General features: G+C 39.0%; 1 protein-coding gene and 1 non-coding gene across 3 annotated transcripts in view; both read left to right on the top strand.

Moving 5' to 3' along the window:
* LOC126417694 (uncharacterized) overlaps positions 1-14,725 on the top strand; it is a 540,342-nt gene that overhangs the window by 137,476 nt on the left and 388,141 nt on the right. The window lies entirely within an intron of this gene.
* Positions 6,552-6,624, top strand: Trnak-uuu (transfer RNA lysine (anticodon UUU)). The gene has a single exon. It is a non-coding gene; the product is annotated as a tRNA-Lys (tRNA).

The following is a 14,725-nucleotide window of genomic DNA, read 5'->3' on the forward strand; positions in this document are numbered from 1 at the left end:
GTGTAGAAAAAAGTTGCAGGAAAAAGGAGAGGGGTAGCTTCGGCCAGGGGCAGAGGCAACTGATACACTCATGACCACTGTTTGGCTGCCGAGACCATAGGCAGCGAGAGACAGTGGCTCTGTGTGTGTGTGTGTGTGTGTGTGTGTGTGTGTGTGTGTGTGTGTGTGTGTGTGTGTGTGTCCGTCCTTTTGGCCAAAAGCTTACTTGTTTAGCAGTCTTTTTGTTATGCCTGTGTGCGACTCAAACATTTCCACTACATGGTGAGTAGCCATCTGTCCTTTCATAACGCCATCCTGGATTTTCCACTGTAGGACAAGAATGTTACATATTTGTTACAGCACTGCCGGAACTGTAAGGCCGGGCGAATCCTCCACCGAATACGTAGTGTGAAGTGAGGAAACTGAATGTTCCGTACATACGTCCCAACACACAATCCACTACATGAGTCCAACGTTACATAGGCGCTAGTAAAATACGCCCGAAGCTGTACTTACTGCTGCAGAGAAGTTGGCCTGACTTCGTCATTCTACATCTACATCCATACTCCGTAAGCCACCTGACGGTGTGTGGCGGAGGGTGCTTTGAGTACCTCTATCGGTTCTTCCGTCTATTCCAGTCTCGTATTGTTCGTGGAAAGAAAGATTGTCGGTATGCCTCTTTGTGAGCTCTAATCTCTCTGATTTTATCCTGCGGTGATAGACGAATACCGGAAGACACAGACACTGTCAGGTGCCGGAAAAGGGGGGTGGGGGGGCTTGACGGACCGGGATAACTGGTCAGCAGTTAACTCAAACCGTACGATCGTTTAAGCTTTGTTGTCTGTTTGTCGCATCTATTAGCTCCGACCTTAAAACACGTGTAAGATCACATGAACATACAGTTAAGACAACACTGTTCCACTGGATTTTCGAAAATTACATTCAGCAACGTTTCGTCAGTTGGTGTTAATATATACGACCGAGTGACCGCCGTCTACTTTCAACTCGACGTGCAGTAACAACTCAAACAGGGTATGTGGCAGCACTAGCAGTGGCGTGGACGGGGGTACGCGGAAAACAGTGCAGTCGTCCTCGTAATGCAGAATCGGGGCGATGTATCTGAGTCCTAAAGAGTATGATCGAGGGTGGAAGCACTTGCGAAACGTCTACATTCGTAAACTGTTCGCGTGGCGCCACGGTTAACGTATACTGTGCACGGCGAAATGGTGCTAACGAAAAGCGGCGCCGAGGTAACGGTGGTGCACCGTAGGCCATGGATGACAGGCGTGAAAGACGGCTGCAGAGACGTGTACGGGGGAATAGACGTGAAACTGTTGACAAACTGACTGCTACTGACAGTATCTCCGCGACAACTGTTCAGGGAAGGGTTCTGCCTACAGGCCTCCGCAGCAAACACGCTGACAGATGTTCGTCGGCGAGGGCGGCTAGAATTTGCACGCCAGTGGTGCAACTGAACGTCCGCCGAGTGGCGACAGGTCACGTTTTGTACTCCGTCGGACAGGCTGCCATTGGCGTGTACGCCACGAAACATCTGAAAGCAAACAAACTGCGTGCGATATGGTGCGGGGAATCCCTGGGTGATCTCTTCATTCTGGAAGGCAAAATGCGTCAGCAAAAGTATGCATTTATCCTTGGGCGCCGTGTCCTCCCCCGCCCCCCCCCCCCCCCCCCCCCGCCCCCCCGGCAAGCAGTTCGTGTTTCCTCGGCACAGTGACTACCAGCACGGCAGTGCAGTGCAGTGCACGTGCGTAGTTCGAAGAGCACCAGGCCGTTTACCGTATTCCTCTCGCCTAGCAATCGAGAATCTGGGCTGTTCGCGACACGGATCCTCAATCGAAAAACCTAGCACGCACTGGCTGGAGTTGTGGCGCCACATCCCTGTCGGTACCTCCCAGAACATCACCGATCGTGTCGCAACGGCATGCCCTGCAAAAGGTCATTACTGAGATTTTTTGACAGTTGGCACATTAATGTGGCTGGACACTGCGTAAGGGCAGTCAAATGAAAACGAGACAGAGAGAAAAGAGTAAATGAACTGTTTATTATTTCAAAAGTTATCGCCATAACTGTTAACGCATTTATTCCTCTGTGAGACAAGACGGTCGGCGCCTTCGTGAAAAAACGTTCGCGGTTGCCTACGGAAAACTGACTGTAGCGAGGTGTGCACCTCTCCGTCCGAAGCAAATCGACGGCCCCAAGTGTCTTTCTTCGGGGTTCCAGAATATGGAAGTCGTGTGAGGAGACCTCGGGACTGTGTGGAGGTATCTAAGGAAACTTGTACAGCGTGGTTCAGACGCCCAGGGATGTTGTACGCATCCTCCTTACACTCCCGATCTCTTCTCGTGCGATTTCCATATTTTTGGAGCCCTGAAGGAAGGCACCTATTTGCACGTACGAACAGGTGCACGTCTGTGTACGTTTTTCCACGAAGACAGTGACCGTCATGTCTCATAGTAGGATGAATGCGTTAACAGTTATGGCGAATACGTTTGAAGTAATAAACAGTTTACTAACTTTTTTTCCATCTGTCCCGTTTTCGTTTGACTATTCGTTACACTTTCGCGAAACGAGTAATACTTGCGACTTATTATTGGTATGACCCCTACTGCCATTATGGCATAGAAAAATTAAAAGGCTGATGATTTGGTTTCGAGACAGTTGACAATTTCGTTCTCGCGCGGGAGTTGGAAGATCTCTGTGCGATTATCAGGAGGAAGCTCTTCGCGGGGCCGTGTCGCAGATTGCTACAAAGCTATGGACGACGCGGCGTGGAGGTTTTCAAAAAAAAAAAAGAAAAAAAAATACAGCTCAGAGGTAGCAGTTCCTACCCACCCCTTTTTCCACGTTACAGTAAGGCAAATTCTTCGACGAATAGATTGAGTTGTCAAGGAGAAACTTTCTCAATTTATCAGATTTTATCTGTCGGAAATTTTATATCCCAGGGTAACCGATCAAAAAGTTTTTTGGTAGCTTTGCGTGCTCCTGTCTGTGCCGAAGTAGTGTGGAGTAATGAATGTCTTTTGCCTTCTGGTATTGTAATTATGCACCTCATTGTTCCTTTTGAACTGCAGCGGATTATTTATAACAAATTTCATGAGGGAATAAATACACTGCAAAGCAGTAGTCAGAATACCAAACTACTTAAACAGAAGTCTACAAGATGATCGTGTGTGAGCCCCACATATTATTCTTACTGCAAGCTTTTTCACAATTTTCTTAAGGACGAGTTACCCCTTTTTAAAATGGGTCGTGAGACCATTCACAAAAAACCAGTCAATGATACTTCTTAGAACATTATTTGCCATTTCTTCTGTTTCTGTACGCATGCTTGGGTCGATTACAGCGCTAGTGTCATCTACAAAAAGAACTGATTCTGCTTGTTATTTACTAGACTGAAGATTGTTTACATATATGAAGAACTGTTGTGGACCTAAGATATAATCTTGAGAAACCCCATAAGTAATTTTTCCTCAGTTAGTATTATGTCCCTGGACTATATTGCTTTAATTGCTAAGTACAGCTTTCTGCATTCTTTTGGTTGGATATGACATATTCATTGGTTGGCTATACCATCAATCCCATAAAACTGCAATATATGTAGAAGAATGCTATGATTCACACTGTCAAATGCCTTAGAGAAGTAGCAGAAAAGCCCTACCGGCGTTATTTTATTATTTAATGTTTGCAAAATTTGGCGAATGAACATGTAAATAGCTTTCTCAGTACAGAAACCCTCTGAAACCCAAACTGTGATTTGCTAACGATGCTGTTGTTGCTAAGATGAGATACTATTCTGAAATACATCCTGTTTTCAAAAATTTTGGAGAATGACGACGGCAGTGAAACAGGTCGCTAGTTATTGACATCTCTCTAATCACTTTTCATAAATAAGGGTTTAACAATGGAATATTTCAGTCTCTCTGGAACAACATATTTCAAATAAGACTGTGCTTATTACATGGAATAATTTTATTACTCAATTGGAAACACCATCAAAACCAGATGAGCTTCTATTTTTGAGAGAATGTGCAATCTTAATTTCAGAAGGACAAGTTTGCGATACACTCGTATGATTGAATTTTATGAAACTTACGTTTTCAACATATTGCTGTGATTTTGTCCTTGAATTGTTTGTCCCTATGCTTTCTACTATACTTACGAAATGATTATTAAATACATTTGCTATCTGTGACCTGTCATTTATAGTCCTTCCATTCATTTCAGTGGTGGTAATGTTCTGTCTCTTGTTTAACAAATTCCATATAGCCTTAAGTCTGTTGTCAGAAATACTGATTTCTGAATTATGTGCTTTTCATTTGATTTTTAGTGATATTTCTTAGTTATTTTAAGTAGTTTTTGTAGTGTGCAACTGCTGCAGGATCCCTACTTGTCCTTGTCAAAAGATACATTTCCTGTACAGGATACTGTAATCCCTCTAGTGAACCATGGGTTTTTAAATGACTTTTAGAGTCCTTTTTGTTTAGCTTATGTGGAGACCTATTTTCAACTAATGATATTAATTTATTATTTAATATATTAAATTATAATGTTGGCACTTGGTTCATTAGAAATTACATCCCATGTCACCTCACATAAACTATTCTTAAAAACATTTGTCCTGGAGTCCGTAATTATTCTAACTGATTTCCACTGAGGAGTATCTGTACTACAAGGCACTTTGTTATTTATCCTGATGAACTGTGCGTCATGATCAGAGAGAGCATTTGTTTCTGGGTAAACAGTTGTTTTCTTTGATGAAGCTCAATTTAAGAAAACGTTATCTGTTAAGGTTGTATTTAATTTCAGAATATAAACATTGTTGGTTGTGAAATTATTTATATTCTGGAGTACATTCGAAACTGGTTACTTATCACACTGCTGCAATGGAATGGAATAATTGTTAGTGTCCTATTGTCTTTATCCACCGGTGTTGGACTATCAGAATCCTTTTAGAAGAACTACATTGAAGTCTTCACAGACTATTAACTCCTTGTTGCTGTCTGACAGGGAGCAAAGTAACGAATCCAGATTACGCATAAATAATTCAAAATTTCCCAGTGGCAATCTATATACAGGTACAATTAAAAGTGAACTATTTTTCATCTTTACTTCACAAACACACACACACACACACACACACACACACACACACACACACACACACACACACACACACACACACTTACTTCTGTGTACAGATCTCTACAAAATCTATTTGTCTCAATGTGTTTGAACTTTTGTCCTGTCGTAATGTATGTAACAACTCCTCCTTTTCCTGTCTTATTTCTGCATTAGTAAGCTGCTAGAGTGTAATCTTCTATATGTAAGATACCTAACCCTGTGGTTATGTGGTGCTCAGACAGGCACAGGATGTCTATGTTTTCAGAGCTCTCTAAATTTTCCGAACAGACAAGCAGCTCTTCTTCCTTATTACTCAGTCCTCTAATATTTTGATGAAATAAGCTAACCTTACTTTTCTGTGGAATATTAAGAATTTTGTGGAGAAGTGAAATCTATAATTTGTTATTTTACATCAAAACTGGTGTCACTGTAGGTGTAGGAACCGTAGATAAATTTTGTGTTTGGAAACGGAGATACCAATATGAACGAGAAAATGAGTATTTACTACGGCGCTGTAGACTTTTAACGGCCGACAAAGTATGCGGTAATAATGCTTGCAAGGAAAATAGAATACACAGCACTGAACACGATGCAAATTTCAAGTGATTTGGTAGTTAACTTTTTACCATTATTTTGCTTATATTGCTGCTCCTATGTAAGTGAGAAATTCTATACGTTCAGTTTTTTTATTTATTTTTTCCCCCCGCACAGATACAGGCTGGAAACTGTTGTAATAGTACAGGAAGAGGGCAATGGTTTTGGCTCGGGGGCACTTTGTGGAAACAAACGTTGGCGGAGGACCACACCTTTTTAAACAATTGCATGCATTAGATAACTTTGCATTTCAGGATAGGTATAAATTCTTACGTAAAAATTCTGACTATCGTGGTGATCCACACAAAAGCCCGGACCGCCATTTGCTCGCACCTGGTATCGTACTAGCTATGAAAATGTGTGACTCCCGCAAAAGAGGGAGAAAAATGTTTTCAGAATCGTTCCAGCTATTCGGCACGGAAAAAAAGTAAAGAAGATAAGTTTATAGGGCAGAATAAATAAGATAGACATGGACTCTACAGTAGTCGAAGTACGTATAAAATTTGATACAAAATATATGTTGTCCTACAGTCTTTCAGTCGTATTATTGTTTTTTACTTATAGCGAATATCCTCTTGAATGGAACTCCGGGCCAGTGAAGTACAATTTAATGTATTCATACATCCTTAATACCCTATGAAGAATATCCTCTTGAATGGAACTCCGGGCCAGTGAAGTACAATTTAATGTATTCATACATCCTTAATACCCTATGAAAATGTGATTTTGGAAGAAAAAGTCTGAAGACGTACCCTGCTATTCTCAAGAAATGGTTCAAACAGAATAAATAGTCTCTGGGCTGTTATAATATGTTTCGTACAGCGTGCAGCCTCGGAGCCCGGATAGCTCAGTCGGTAGAGCATTAGGCTTTTAACCTAAGGGTCCAGGGTTCGAGTCCCTGTTCGGGCGTTATTTTTTTTCTTCAAATATTTTTCATTCTTCGGTACGAATGAACTATAGAATCATCAAACTTTCGTCTTATTTCTTTTCCTATTTAATTTACGCTCTCTAATTGAAACAAACCATAAAACATTTACTAGTACTAGGTTTGTTAAGTTGAACCTTTATCAATATCAGTCGAACTGAACTGATTGTTTCGGAACACCCTAAATTTTGATGTAATGTACAATGCAGTATATTTTGTTATTTACGGGTGAGCAGCATTGTTTTATACTTTCAGCTTAACATGCAGCCACAGTTTAAGGGACGTATCTTCCAGTTACTACCGGATTTCATGAATATGGTTAAAATGTTACCATTGTTTAGAGCCCTATAATCATGTGCTTACGCTACGGAAATCAGTGTTTGTGGATACGAGAAACTTGATCATGGCTATCATTGTACTTAACTGCTTGGGCGTAGAGCGCAGCACTTGCTCACTGCAATGCGACTTGGCGCAGGTTAGGTTCGACTGGTGGGAGTTCGCGGTGTCACCGGCAGATAGCAGCACATGGCAGCGACTAGAGGTGCTTGCAGCAGTCGGGGGTAGAGCGCGCTGACAGTCATCGAAACGCTTTTGTAACTACAGACACACAAGCACTGTACCTTCCCGTAAAGTACATTTATATTCTAGTCAGATTATGTTTTTACCAGCAAAGCTGGGTGGTTTTGATTCCTTCCGTTTCATTTTACATTTATTTTATATCTTACTTTATTCTTTTCTGGGTAGGTTGGGCCTTGCTTAATCCCAGTGTGAGGGTTTGCGAAAAATTTTAGTGGGCCAACATCGAAAAAATGTAAAAAGGGTAAAAATCTCATTTTGGAGGTTTTTTCGCGTGTAACTCAGAAACTACACTCACATCTGCATGACTACTCAGCAACTAACAAGTAAGTGCATGACACAGGGTTATTCGGAGCGCTTTCAGACTACTGTTGAACTGTAAATTTGACAGACGGACCACAACCCGGATGCAGCGCCCAACAGGACGAGTGCAACAGAAAACTTATGCGCTACTGTTCTGGCGTCTCGTGTCCACAATTTTTTAAATTCAGATAAATATGATAGTATAAAATTATTAGCATCTGCTGTATAGCAGTTATATTCGTAAACGTATTTATACAGTTTCAGCCGCAGGCGATAACATCAATGATAATAATAATAATAATAATGTGCAGAACTTGTCTGAAAAAAGGAAGATTTTTTTTGTGGAATTTTATTGTTTTGTACGTAATTTACTACAGTTTAAGGCAAGAACGAAAAAATGTTTAAGCTTTCGCTACTCTCCGTTTCGCATTATTTGTGTATGTGGGAGTTTTCGCGCTTTGCTGTTTCTTCGGACAAATGTACAACATCCCTAACTCATGTATTAGTCAACGAATTAACTTCTGGGCTGAAAATCAGGAATTCTTACGTTGCATCCACATAACGACTTACGCTTATTATACACTTCATTGTTAAATGTTCGCTTGAAGTCACGCGTATTTGATTTCGTTACTTTCTTAGGCAACGAATCTGGTCTGGAATGCCCTAGTTTCTTTGCGGCTAATTTTTACTAGTAATTCTATTTTATGTTAGCGGTTAATACAGGTTCAACAGAGTTCATGTTGAAACTCCACGTGAAAACCGATTCCCGTACATTAGAGAGTCAAAACACAAACTGCCGTTTGCAGCAATGATTAAATTCTAGTAATACTGTCTACCAATAAGGTCAAATTAGGCGCTGAGAGCCATAAGGGCCAAAGCACAACCCCTCCCCCTCTTTCTATGTAAATGAATATCAGAGTAATCAATGAGACAGTTTTTCATTATGTTCAAATAACAGGGTGATTCACGAAGATCTGCAAAGATTTTTATTATGTTATCCTACAAGCAAAATAAAAGAATTAAGTTCATACAAACATGGGTCCGGAAATGTTTAATTACGGAGTCACAGCTAATAAAAGATTTTGCCTGAAATTTAGCAACTTCGCTAATATGAAGCCATCGCGAAACTGTACGAGGTTAAAGTAAAGCACGATTTCCATTTATTTTGTTGTTATTGGTCTCGTGAATCTAATAAAACATGGCCCAGACGTGTGTCTGCAGTAGTTTTCCAGAATATCCAAAGAAGCAAAGATTATTCATCGTCATCATCATCATCATCATTTAAGACTGATTATGCAAAGATTAGTATACAAGTAATTTTGTTTACTTTCCATTAAGAATGTATTTGTTGGCAACCGTTAGTGAGTTGTTTCAGTCGTTTCCTAATCTTAAACGAGTTCGTTTTCTGTATTATTGAGTGAAAGAATATAACAGCAACAGTGTCTTTAAGTGAAACCACATAGTAACTGTCGTAGTTTGTAGATTATTTATGAAATAGGGATGCCTTTCAAATTTACGACATAGGAATACGCCGATATGGTGTTTGTTTATGGCAAATGTGATGGTAATGCTACGGCTGCAGTTAACAAATACAGCGTACGTTATCCAACTCGGAGGATTCCGAATACACGAACTATCAGTGCAGTATTTCGAATGTTTCGGGATACATGTAACCTGCATAGCGTTCATAATCAGTACGATCACTCGACACATGAAAACGATGATGAGGGTATTATGGATGCTGTTCAATGTAGCCCAGGTACCAGTACACGACGTATCTCTCAACGATTACGCATCGCACAATCTAAGCTATTGGGTCACTGAAGTACAATAATCTGTATCCTTATCATAAACAAAAAGCGCATCATTTACATCCGCGAGATCCTGCCCTTTGCTTGGAGTTGTGCAACTGGTTAAATACTAATCGACAGTTACTCAAATACATTTTATTTACTGATGAGCCACAGTTTACTCGAGATGGTATAAACAGTTTACTTAACGAGCACGCGTGGTCTGAAGCAGACTCACATGCAACACTGCAACGCAATTTCCAGCAGCAAAATCTGTTCATACACGTGCAGCTAAATGCGTTGAACTCGGTGCAGACATTTTTGAACATTTATTGTCAATATATTTTGAAATTATATGTACACTGTACAACTTCCTTAACACTGAGATTTTTTCGGTTTAACATGTATTAATAAAAGCAGATTATCTGACACATTCATACAGCTTCAGTTAACGAAATTATCATCATTTTTCGAAAATTAAATTCTCCAAAACCTCTGTTGAAAACTTTGTGCAGTTGTCTGGAATTTAAAAAACAAATTGGGCCGAGAAGTAATAAATTTAACGAAATTGGTTCTTTGCTTCTCTGGATTTTCTGGAAAAATACTGCAGACACACGTCTGGGACATGTTTCATTAGATTCACCAGATCAATAACAACAAAATAAATGGAAATCGTGCTTTCTTTAACCTCATACAGTTTTGCGATGCCTTCATATTAGCGAAGTAGCTAAATTTCAGGCAAAATCTTTTATTAGCCGTAACCCCGTAACTAAACATTTGCGGACCTATGCTTATGTGAACTTTATTCTTTATCTTAACTTTTAGAATAACATATTAAAATATTTGCATATATTCGTGAATCGCCCTATATGTACACTGTGGGCCTGCAGTACAGATAAACCATAAGATCAACAGATGGATCGGTTATTTATGAAAGGGCTCATGTCACTTTTTTTTCTTTTTTCTTTTTCTTCAAATACGAGTTTGTCATGAAAATGTATTGTGCCAACATCCACGCATCGTTTACTTATGAAAGGTCTCTTCTCGAACCAATACTTTTCTAGATACAGCCATTGCAAAAATGTGTCTAGTTATGAAACGGGTCATGTCAATGACAAGAGACCTTTCTTAAATAAAGTATCGTTGGTAGCAGTGGTCTGGTAACCAGCTGTTTCTGTTTACTAGTCTGTGTAGTGTACAGTTCTATTCCTCTCTCTTCATTGTGATTGTTATTGTTGTTGATTAGTTTCACGGGATATCTTTAACCTAAAATAAATTTAAGAGTTGCTAAGAAGATTTCGTGTGCTCCTAAAAAATGTAGAGTGGTAAAGACGACGTGGAAGGTAATAAACGTAAAAGAGGAGTTCGTATGACCGAGGTCTACAAAGTAAATCGTGTAATAAAATCAAGAATCCGTGGTGAAGAGTATATTAATTAGAAAGGGAATGTTTCTCAGGCACGAAGAACAGGGACACCATGCTCGTAAGTTGATTTATTTAGTTTAAAATACCTTAGATCTAGACAGTTGTGTAGGTTTGTGTTGTAGGTTATGCTTCAGTTTATTGCGTTTTGTTGTTCTACGTGAGCCATAACTTGGCCTATATCGTAAAGTCTTACATTTCTAAACTGATTTTAAAAGAAATGGGACTAAGTTATTCTGCATTTTGTAGGTGCAGAACGAAATGTTTCAACAAGTTTTCTGAGGAGGACCAAATTGACATTCTTAGCAGAGGCAGAAGCTTTGCAAGCAAATATGAACAAGACATATTTTATCAGTCATTAATAGAAGATCATCCAGTGAAAAGTAGAAGGTCTAGGTTGAAACCTAACCCCACAGATGACAAAGAAGAGTTTACTAAGCCTAAGCATTCTGTTGAACATGTGAGCTCATTTACGTTTCACGTTATGGCTAGTGAACAACGAGCTAAGGTGTGCAAAAAAGCGTTTCTGAGTTTGTATGACATAGGGGACTGAAAGAGCTAATTTTAAAAGCTGAGTCGCCTAGAGATTTGAGAGGACAACGGAAGAACCATAAGACTTTTCCACAAGATTATACTGACCAAATCAAAGATCACATTAACACATTCCCCCTAAAAACTAGTCACTACTCGTCGAAAGAAATACAATATTTAGACGCAAAACTTAAAATATGGGAAATGCACAACATGGTTTTAGAAAAAGTTATGGTTGTGAAATAAAATATAGCTTTTATTGTAACGTATTCAACGAACATTTTAACTGCCGGTTTGGAAGGCCCCAAATTGACACTTGCTGTGAGTGTGAGATATTTAATACACGAATCAAAAACCCTCAGCTTAATGATACAGCAAAACGAGTAGCGGTTGCACAGTTACTCGTGCACAAAAGGCGGGTTAACAACTTTTATACTTCATTACGTGAAACAAAACAATACTGTGCAGGACATGATAATGCTGTACTTTTGTGCTTTGACTACATGGCAAACATTTCTTTGCCCACAATTCCGATTCAGGATGGCTACTACCTTTGGCAGCTGTCAGTTTATCCATTTTGTATCCACAACAGCAGTACTGACATAGAATCCTTATACTTGTACCACCAAGGTTTTGCAGGAAAGGGCAACAGGGAAGTTTGCTCTTTTATAATGAAGTATATCAATGATAATATACCAGAAAATGTTGATGAATCGTACCTGTACAGTGATAACTGTACAGGTCAATACAAAAGTCACGCAATGATTAGGTTCCTACTTTCTCTTACAGACAGTGGAAGATGCAAAAAGATTGTGTACAGACTGCCCATAAGGGGCCACTCTTATCTGCTCTGTGACAGAATCTTTGGCCTTGCCAAAAGAAAATTAAGAAAATGTGACCGATATTATACAATAAAAGAAGTATATGAAATGATATTAATGTGTACAATACAGGGAAAGTTTAGTTTTGATTTGATAAAAACAAAAAATATTTTGGATTTTAAAAAATGGTGGCCTCAGTTCTATAAGACATGTACTGTTTCAGAGGAAACCAAATCTGAAAAGAAGGGAAAAAGAGAATATTTTACTATTTCCAACTATAAACTCTCGTTCCAGCAGTCAAGTAAAAATAACAGTATCAGCTTTTATTAGTGGAATCCTCTACAACACATTCAAACTAGCTATCCCAAGCTGTTCTGACCGTTTGCTTAGCTTTGATGTGGCATCATACATACATAAATAAATCCTTGTTCCATAGATCATGAATACGACATTTCGTAGTGATGTGGAACGTGTCACCTTAACATAAGTTTTCTTTACAACAAAATAAGTAATTTTTGTACAGTTACTACTACATATCTAAGAATTTATCTATTGAGTAGAAGGAGTTGTCATTTAGAAATTCTTTTAATTTGCTTTTAAACGTTGGTTGGCTATCTGTCAGACTTTTAATACGATTTGGCAAATGATCAAAGATTTTTGTGGCAACATAGTCACTCCTTTCTGTGCCAAAGTGAGATTGATTCCAGAATAGTGTATAACATCCTTTCTTCTAGTGTTGTTGCTATAGCTACTTCGCTGTTATTTTTGAATAGGGATGGGTTATTAATGACAAATTTCATAAGCGAATATATGTATTGCGAAGGCACTGTGAATATCCCGAGTTCCTTAAATAAATGTCTGCAGGGTGATCTTGGGTGGGCTAAAACTAATATTCTGATTACACGCTTTTGTGCAATGAATACTTTCTCTCTTAATGACGAATTGCCCCAAAATATGCCATATGAAAGCAGTGAATGAAAATAGGCATAGTAGGCTAATTTACTGATATGTTTATGCAATAAACCTAATAGCATAAGTAGCTGAACCTAACCGTTTCAGCAGATCATCGATGTGTTTCTTACAATTCAATTTCTCATCAGTGAACACACCCAGACATTTTGAGTATTCTACTATAGCAACAGACTTCCGTTCATAGTCTATATTTATCAATGGTATTATGCCATTTACTGTACAGAATTGTATAAACTGTGTTTTCTCAAAATTTAGTAAGAGTCCATTTGAGAGAACCACGTAATAATTTTCTGAAAGAAATTATTTGCAATTTCCTTAGCTGGTTCTTGCTTCTTGGGAGTGATCACTATACTTGTATCACCGGCAAAAAGAACTAACTTTGCATCTTCATGAATATAGAGTGGCAAGTCGTTAATATATATTAAGAGCAATAAGGGACCCAGTACTGAACCCTGTGGGACACCATTCTTGATACCTCCCCAGTTAGAGGACTCTGCTGGTTTTTGTAGACTATCTGTACTGTTAATTTCAACCTTCTGCATTCTTCCAGTTAAGTATGAATTAAACCATTTGTGCACTGTCCCACTCATACCACAATACTTAAGCTTATGTAGAAGAATTTCTTGATTCACACAATCAAAAGCCTCTGATGGACCACAGAATATCCCAATGGGTGATGTTTGGTTATTCATTGGATTTAATATTTGATCAGTGAAAGCATATATAGCATTGTCTGTTGAAAAGTCTTTCTAAAAACCAAATTGACGTTTAGTTGGTACTTGATTTCTACAAACACATTTTTACAGAAGTCCCTGTCACCGGCAAAATCTTTCACTTTTCTTCCTATGGTGGCATTGTGAGCCGTTTTGCAAAGGCAGGTGACTGGGGGCCTACTGGTTCTTCATTTTTCTGTGCGCGGAAAACCAGGTGTTGTATTAAACATAGTAATTCAGAATGTCACTTTTACGGATCGTAAATATTATAGCACCGTGAACCCCCAGTGTTACATTGAAGAAACTAAACTGAGTTTCAGGTTCACTCTTCTTCGTCACTGTATCTGTTACACGTTCTGCTCGTCTTACATTTCCACTACCCAAACAATACTTGAGAACAGTGGAAACTGTAAAATACATTATTAGACCTCATTTTTTAATGTTTATAGTAGGATATGCGTTTCCAATCATAAATATTTATCTAAGGTTCGTACACTTACACTGATATCGGTTTTGATGGAAAGTATCTGCCCAGCACATCCTGCATTCTCTATGCTGGAGATATTAACCTTCCGTCGGGCGCGGCTGTTCAAATTGATACACCTCTAAGTTTACTTTAAATCATTTGTCAACGAGTGGCAGCACTGACGCCTACTCGCTAGTAGCTAGCCTTTTCCGAACGCTTGTCATTGTTGTGTGCTTCATTGTCGATACGACTGCTCTTTTGTCGATAAATGTGCTGATTGATCAGTTTGATACACTGCGCCCGTTCGTGTTGCATTCCAACAATTCATTTCTTTGGTTATCAACATAACTTAGTAAGAAGTACAATGTTAATAAACAATGTGTAATGCATTTATTTTCTTTTTGGACCGTTTAATCGTCAGTTAAGAATGTTTGAGTATTAGGTATCAAATTGATACACTGCGCCTGACTGCGTTATTTTATAGGAATTTTA

The sequence above is a fragment of the Schistocerca serialis genome, chromosome 1 (genome assembly GCF_023864345.2).
Source record: "Schistocerca serialis cubense isolate TAMUIC-IGC-003099 chromosome 1, iqSchSeri2.2, whole genome shotgun sequence".
Taxonomy (NCBI): Eukaryota; Metazoa; Arthropoda; class Insecta; order Orthoptera; family Acrididae; genus Schistocerca; species Schistocerca serialis.